We start from the raw sequence: 8,831 nt of genomic DNA on the forward strand, positions 1-8,831 counted from the left end.
GAGCTTATAGAGGAATTCTGCCCAATCAGACACTTTCCCTCCCCCGGGGTCATGTGACTGGATAGTGTTACAAGGCATCAGGTGTGACTGGGGAGCAGGAGGTGTGTTACATTTGGTGCTATAGCTCTCACACGCTCTCATACTGGTCACTGGAAGCTCAGCATGGCTCCTCATGGCAGAGACCTCTCTGAGGAGCTTATAGAAGAATTCTGCCTAATCAGACATTTTCCCTCCCCGGGGGTCATGTGACCTGTTAGTGTTACAAGGTCTCAGGTGTGACTGGGGAGCAGGAGGTGTGTTACATTTGGTGCTATAGCTCTCACACGCTCTCATACTGGTCACTGGAAGCTCAGCATGGCTCCTCATGGCAGAGACCTCTCTGAGGAGCTTATAGAAGAATTCTGCCTAATCAGACATTTTCCCTCCCCGGGGGTCATGTGACCTGTTAGTGTTACAAGGTCTCAGGTGTGACTGGGGAGCAGGAGGCGTGTTACATTTGGTGCTATAGCTCTCACACGCTCTCATACTGGTCACTGGAAGCTCATGTTTACCTATGCGCCGTTTCATGGCAGAGACCTCTCTGAGGAGCTTATAGAAGAATTCTGCCCAATCAGACACTTTCCCTCCCGTGGTCATGTGACTGGATAGTGTTACAAGGTCTCAGGTGTGACTGGGGAGCAGGAGGTGTGTTACATTTGGTGTTATCACTCTCACACACTCTCATACTGGTCACTGGAAGCTCAGCATGGCTCCTCATGGCAGAGACCTCTCTGAGGAGCTTATAGAAGAATTCTGCCCAATCAGACATTTTCCCTCCCTGGGGTCATGTGACTAGTTAGTAGGGATGGTCGGAATGCCAAATTCCGATTCCGCGGTAATTCCGCATTCCGTTATGTACCGATTACCGATTCCGCTTTCCGCTACCAATTTCCGCATTCCAAGGCGGAATTTCCGCCGGAAATCGCGGAAATTCCGCCCGACTTTAACATCAATTTTCTCAAAAACTATAAGGTCTTTTTGAAAACTTTTTTTTGCATCTTGCTCAGAAGGTTCTGTTTAATAAACCCTGAAAATTTGGTGTTTCTAGGACTTACGGGGGTTTTGCTATTAACTTCTAAACTCGGCGGATTTTTACTGTCATGTAAAATGCAGAAAATAGGCAGATGCAGATTTTCTGCATTTTACATTACAGTAAAAATCAGCCGAATTTAGCAGTTAATAGAAAAGCCCCCTTAAGTCCTAGAAACACCAAATTTTCAGCATTTATTAAACCGAATCTTGTGAACAAGATGCAAAAAAAAGTTTTCAAAAAGACCTTATAGTTTTTGAGAAAATCAATGTTAAAGTCGGGTGGAATTTCCGCGATTTCCGGCGGAAATTTCCGCGATTTCCGGCGGAAATCCGCCTACGGCACTTGCATTACCGATTTCCGCATTCCGATGCAGAAATGCAATTTCCGATCGGAATTTCGGAAATTGCATTTCCGCGGAATCCGGATGAGCATCCCTACTAGTTAGTGTTACAAGGTATCAGGTGTGACTGGGGAGCAGGAGGTGTGTTACATTTGGTGCTATAGCTCTCACACTCTCTAATACTGGTCACTGGGAGCTCAGCATGGCTCCTCATGTCAGAGAACTCGCTGAGGAGCTTATAGAGGAATTCTGCCCAATCAGACATTTTCCCTCCCAGGGGTCATGTGACTGGTTAGTGGTACAAGGTCTCAGGTGTGACTGGGGAGCAGGAGGTGTGTTACATTTGGTGTTATCGCTCTCACACTGTCTCATACTGGTCAATGGAAGCTCAGCATGGCTCCTCATGGCAGAGATCTCTCTGAGGAGCTTATAGAGGAATTCTGCCCAATCAGACATTTTCCCTCCCGGGGTCATGTGACTGGTTAGTGGTACAAGGTCTCAGGTGTGACTGGGGAGCAGGAGGTGTGTTACATTTGGTGTTATCTCTCTCACACCCTCTCATACTGGTCACTGGAAGCTCAGCTTGGCTCCTCATGGCAGATAACTCTCTGAGGAGCTTATAGAGGAATTCTGCCCAATCAGACATTTTCCCTCCCCGGGGTCATGTGACTAATTAGTGTTACAAGGTCTCAGGTGTGACTGGGGAGCAGGAGGTGTGTTACATTTGGTGTTATCGCTCTCACACTCCCTCATACTGGTCACTGGAAGCTCAGCATGGCTCCTCATGGCAGAGAACTCTCTGAGGAGCTTATAGAGGAATTCTGCCCAATCAGACACTTTCCCTCCCCGGGGTCATGTGACTGGTTAGTGTTACAAGGTCTCAGGTGTGACTGGGGAGCAGGAGGTGTGTTACATTTGGTGTTATCGCTCTCACACTCCCTCATACTGGTCACTGGAAGCTCAGCATGGCTCCTCATGGCAGAGATCTCTCTGAGGAGCTTATAGAAGAATTGATGTTCTACATCAGCCTATAGAAAGATTGCCAACACCAAACTGAGCTGCAGCACAGTGGCCAAGACCATTTAGGGTTTTATCAGGACAGGTTCCACCCAAAACAAGCCTCGCTATGGTTGACTAAAGGTTTTGAGGGCATGTGCTCAGAACCACATCCAGAGGTTGTCTTTTGCAAATACAGTAAACAGAAGTTAAAGGGGTGGGGGTAAACCTGGCAGTGCTCAGATCATACGCTGCACATAACATAACATTGGTCTGCATGGCTGCCATTCCAGAAGAAAGCCAATTCTAAAGATACCGTATTTAAGACACACTTTTTCTCCCCCTAAAGTGGGGGGAAAGTCAGTGCATCTTACGGTCCGACTGTGCTGCATATGCTCCCTGCAGAGTCCCCAAATGCAAACTGCAGCAGAAGCCTTTATCACCTGTTAATCCAGAAGCCAGCAGGAGTTTTACATCTGCTCCTCAGTGTCAGGTTTGTGGAAATAAAGTTTTTACAGGGAGTTCTGGTCAGTCTGGTGCAAGGGGGGGGGGGGGGGGGGATCAATGAAACTGTAGGCAGCTTGTCCTAGGACTCAAGACCCATGCAGAGAGAGTGCCTGTTGATAGAGATGGCCCGAACAGTTTGCCGGCGAAAGGTTCCCGGCGAACTTCCGGGGCTTTGTGATCGCGGAGAACTGCAAACTTTTGCGGAAGTTCGGTTCGCCCTCATAATCAGAATCAGAATCATTTTTATTCGCCAAGTACAACAGGAGTCATACTCAGAATTATTTGAGGTACACATGGCATAGGCAAACTACAAACTACATAAGAAAGGCAAAACAGATGCGCAAGACAGACATTTACAGGTGTGCTGTGGTACATATAACAATTACATTTCCAGGAGGTCATTGTGGCCTACAAAAACAGAAATTTAAGGACAGTTCAGATTCTGACCAAGGTGGTAGCGGCTGGGAGATTATGCTCAGCTAATGGGAGTCCCCCACTAGTTTAGATGAAGAACTGCTTGTGGGAAGAAAGAGTTTCTGCGCCTGGTAGTTTTGGATGGGATAGTTCTATAGCAGCGACCCGACGGGAGAAGCTTGAAGTACCTGCTGCCAGGGTGAGAGGGGTCGCGAGAGATCCTAGTGGCCCTCGATGTCATCCTAGCAGAGTGAAGGAGATCAAGAGGTGGCAGTGGAGATCCGATGATCTTCTCTGCATCATTTATGACCCTCTGCAGTTTATACCTGTCGCAGGCCGTCGCACCAGCATACCAGACAAATGACTGAGGAGCAGAGGATTGATTCAATGGTTGCGGTGTAGAAGCTAGTCAGCAGCTCCCGCGGCATGCCACATTTTTTGAGTTGGCGCAGGAAGAACAGTCTCTGCTGCGATTTCTTCTGAATTCATAATGCACCGTTAGGGTCAACTTTGACCCTTCACATCACAGTCAGCAGGCACATTGTAGCCAATCAGGCTACACTCCCTCCTGGAGCCACTCCCCCCCTGATAAAAGGCAGCTATCACTGGCCATTTTACTCACTCCTGTGCCTGCAGTAAATAGAGAAGGGAGAGCTGCTGCTGACGCTGCTGCAGACTCTCATAGGTAAAGATTAGTCAGGCTCTTGTAGGCTTGTTAGCTTGCTCCTGGCTGATTCTTATTGCTAAAATAGCACCCCACAACAGCTCTTTTGAGAGCTAATCTTGTTCTTGTGATCTTTTTTTTTCTTCTGTGTGTCCCACTGACACTTGTGTTGCATAGACAGCCTTGATAATTCATACTGTATGTGCCACTGCCAGCAGCCCAGCACATTCAGAGACTACCTGCGTGTGTGACAGGTGCACATTGTAATACCCATTGCTGCATATACCTATCTACCTGTTGTTCACCCACTCACCTACGTGAGCTGAGCGCATGCAGTGTCACTGTGCCTGGCCACTACCTGTCTGTGTGTGACAGGTGCACATTGTAATACCCATGATTGCATATACCTACCTACCTACCTGTTGTTCACAGTGCACCCACCTACCTACGTGAGTTGAGCGCACACAGTGTCACTGTGCCTGGCCGCTACCTGTCTGTGTGTGACACGTGCACATTGTAATACCCATTACTGCATATACCTACCTACCTGTTGTTCACAGTGCACCCACCTACCTAGAGTTGAGCGCACACAGTGTCACTGTGCCTGTCCGATACCTGTCTGTGTGTGACAGGTGCACATTGTAATACCCATCACTGCATATACCTACCTGTTGTGTTCAGTGCACCCATCTCATCACTGCATATACCTACTTGTTGTGTTCAGTTCACCCACCTACCAGAAGTGTGATATACCACTCCATGCATACCTGTTAACTGCACCTGTGTGACTGCACATTGTATTAGTCAAGTCAGTGCATGCCTTTCACTTCATCCCCCCCGATATTGACACAACAGACAAAACAGGCAGATGTTGAGGCATACCCAGAGGAAGGCCACCCGTCAGGCCTGTGCGAGGTCGTGTTGATGTGATTTTGTGAGGCCCTGGCCCAAAGTACAGTGCTCAGAAGAAGGCACGTTCCATCAACTCCCAAGATTGTCAGGTCGTGGTTGACTATTTAACACAGAACACCTCATCTTCCACAGCCACCAGCGCTACTACAAGCACCACATCTGTTGCATTTGACACTTCGCAGGAGTTAAGTGGTGGGGAATTAACTGATTCACAGCCATTATTTTTACAACCAGATGAAGGCGCTAAGCAAGTTACACCACCTCATATGTCTGAGTTAGGCGACACTATGGACGTAACGTGTGAGGAGGAGGATGATGAAGTACCTGCTGTTGGTGCAGTTTTGGAGGTGTCTGAGGCAAGCGAAGCTGGGCAAGATGATTATGATGATTATGATGATACGGGTCCTACATGGGTTCCTAATAGACAAGATGATCAAGGGGACAGTTCAGAGGGGGAGTCAGAGAGGAGTAGGAGAAGACGAGTTCCTGAAAGAAGCAGGGGAAGCTCGTCATCATAAACAGCTGGTGGCAGTGTCCGGCACCATGTATCGCCACCTATGTACAGCCAGCCAACATGCCCTTCAATGTCAGCTGCTGATGCCACCATAGTGCCATCACCCCAGGTGAGCTCAGCGGTTTGGAAATTTTTGTAATGTGTCTGCCTCAGATCGGAGCAATGCCATTTGTTGTCTCTGCCTCCAAAAATTGAGCCGTGGAAAGGCCAACACTCACGTAGGGACAAGTGCCTTACGAAGACACATGGAGAAAAGGCACAAACTGCAATGGGAAGAGCACCTGAGCAAAAGCAGCACACAAAAGACAAGCCACCCTCCGCCTCCTCTTCCTCCTTCAGGTGCAGCATCTTCAGCCGCTTTCTCCCTGCACCTTCACAGCCACCCTCCTCCACTCCGCCTCTGCCCTTGAGCGGTTCCTTCTCCTCTGCCCACAGCAGCCAGGTGTCCGTGAAGGAAATCTTTGAGCGGAAGAAGCCAATTTCTGCCAGTCACTCCCTTGCCCGGCATCTGACAGCTGGTGTGGTGGAACTGTTAGCTCGCCATCTGTTATCATACAAGCTGGTGGACTCTAAGGCCTTCCGTAAATTTGTGGCCATTGGGACATTGCAATGGAGGCTACCAGGCCGCAATTATTTTTCTAAAAAGGCGATACCCAAACTGTACCGTGAAGTTGAGAGGCAAGTGGTGTCATCTCTGGCGCACAGCGTTGGGTCAAGGGTCTACCTGACCATGGATGCCTGGTCTGCCAAGCACGGTCAGGGTAGGTTCATAACTTACACAGCCTATTGGGTCAACCTGGTGACCGATGGCAAGCAGGGAGTACGTGGCTGTGCAGTGGACCAACTTGTGACACCTCCACGGCTTGCAGGCAGGCCTCCTGCCACCTCCTCTCCTCCTGCTACATCCTCTTTGCTGTCATCCTCCTCCTCCTCGGCTGAGTGGCACTTCAACTCTACTGGTGCTGCGATCTCCTCTCCAGCTACACAGCCCCATCTCCCAAGGGCCTATGCTGCATGCCAGGTACGACGGTGTCACGCCATATTAGACATGTCTTGCCTCAAAGCGGAGAGTCACACTGGACCAGCTCTCCTGGCTGCTCTTAACAAACAGGTGGATCAGTGGCTGACCCCGCACCAGCTGGAGATCGGCAACGTGGTGTGTGACAATGGCAGCAATCTCATTTCCGCGTTGAATTTGGGAAAGCTGACACATGTACCCTGCATGGCACGTGTGCTGAATCTAGTCATTCAAAGATTTGTGTCAAAGCATCCAGGCTTAGAGGACGTCCTGAAGCAGGCCAGGAAGTTGTGTGGGCATATCAGGTGGTCTTACACGGCCATGGCACACTTTGCGGACATTCAGCGGAGAAACAACTTGCTGGTGAGACGCTTGATATGTGATGGCCTAACTTGCTGGAATTTGACCCTGGTCATGTTCTCTCGCCTGCTAGAACAGGAGAAAGCCGTCACCCAGTACCTGTACGATTAAAGTAGGACACAATCTGGGGAGATGGGGATGTTCTGGCCCGACAACTGGACACTGATGCAAAATGCATGCAAGCTCATGCGGCCGTTTGAGGAGGTGACCAACCTGGTGAGGCTCTAGTGACCTCCATGCCATGTCCAACTCCACGGGACTGCAAATTCACACTGTTATACAAGATGTACTCTGACTGCTTTACACTGTGTCACAGCGTCACATCTGCAGTGCTGTCCCATGAGAAGATATCATACAATATTTACACTGCTATACAAGCTGTACACTGACTGCTTTACATTGTATCACAGTGTGACATCTGCAGTGTTGTCCCATGAGAAGATATCCTACAATATTTACACTGTTATACAAGCTGTACACTGCCTGCTTTACATTGTGTCACAGTGTCACATATGCAGTGCTGTCCCATGAGAAGATATCATACAATATTTACACTGGTATACAAGCTGTGCACTGACTGCTTTACATTGTGTCACAGTGTCACATCTGCAGTGCTGTCCCATGAGAAGATATCATACAATATTTACACAGTTATACAAGCTGTACACTGCCTGCTTTACATTGTATCACAGTGTCGCATCTGCAGTGCTGTCCCATGAGAAGATATCATACAATATTTACACTGTTATACAAGCTGTACACTGACTGCTTTACATTGTGTCACAGTGTTGCATCTGCAGTGCTGTCCCATGAGAGGATATCATACAATATTTACACTGTTATACAAGCTGTGCCCTGACTGCTTTACATTGTATCACAGTGTCACATCTGCAGTGCTGTCCCATGAGAAGATATCATACAATATTACACTGTTATACAAGCTGTACACTGACTGCTTTACATTGTATCACAGTGTCACATCTGCAGTGCTGTCCCATGAGAAGATATCATACAATATTTGCACTGTTATACAAGCTGTACACTGACTGCTTTAAATTGTGTCACAGCATCACATCTGCAGTGCTGTCCCATGAGAAGATATCATACAATATTACACTGTTATACAAGCTGTACACTGACTGCTTTACATTGCATCACAGTGTCACATCTGCAGTGCTGTCCCATGAGAAGATATCATATAATATTACACTGTTATACAAGCTGTACACTGACTGCTTTACATTGTGGCACAGTGTCACATCTGCAGTGTTGTCCCATGAGAAGATATCGTACAATATTTACACTGTTATACAAGCTGTGCCCTGACTGCTTTACATTGTATCACAGTGTCACATCTGCAGTGCTGTCCCATGAGAAGATATCATATAATATTACACTGTTATACAAGCTGTACACTGACTGCTTTACATTGTGGCACAGTGTCACATCTGCAGTGTTGTCCCATGAGAAGACATCATACAATATTTACACAGTTATACAAGCTGTACACTGACTGCTTACATTGTATCACAGTGTCACATCTGCAGTGCTGTCCCATGAGAAGATACCATACAATATTACACTGTTATACAAGCTGTACACTGACTGCTTTACATTGTATCACAGTGTCACATCTGCAGTGCTGTCCCATGAGAAGATATCATATAATATTACACTGTTATACAAGCTGTACACTGACTGCTTTACATTGTGGCACAGTGTCACATCTGCAGTGTTGTCCCATGAGAAGACATCATACAATATTTACACAGTTATACAAGCTGTACACTGACTGCTTTACATTGTATCACAGTGTCACATCTGCAGTGCTGTCCCATGAGAAGATATCATACAATATTACACTGTTATACAAGCTGTACACTGACTGCTTTACATTGTATCACAGTGTCACATCTGCAGTGTTGTCCCATGAGAAGATTTCATACAATATTAAACTGTTATACAAGCTGTACACTGACTGCTTTACATTGTATCACAGTGTTGCATCTGCAGTGCTGTCCCATGAGAAGATAT

The sequence above is a fragment of the Hyperolius riggenbachi genome, chromosome 1 (genome assembly GCF_040937935.1).
Source record: "Hyperolius riggenbachi isolate aHypRig1 chromosome 1, aHypRig1.pri, whole genome shotgun sequence".
NCBI lineage: Eukaryota > Metazoa > Chordata > Amphibia > Anura > Hyperoliidae > Hyperolius > Hyperolius riggenbachi.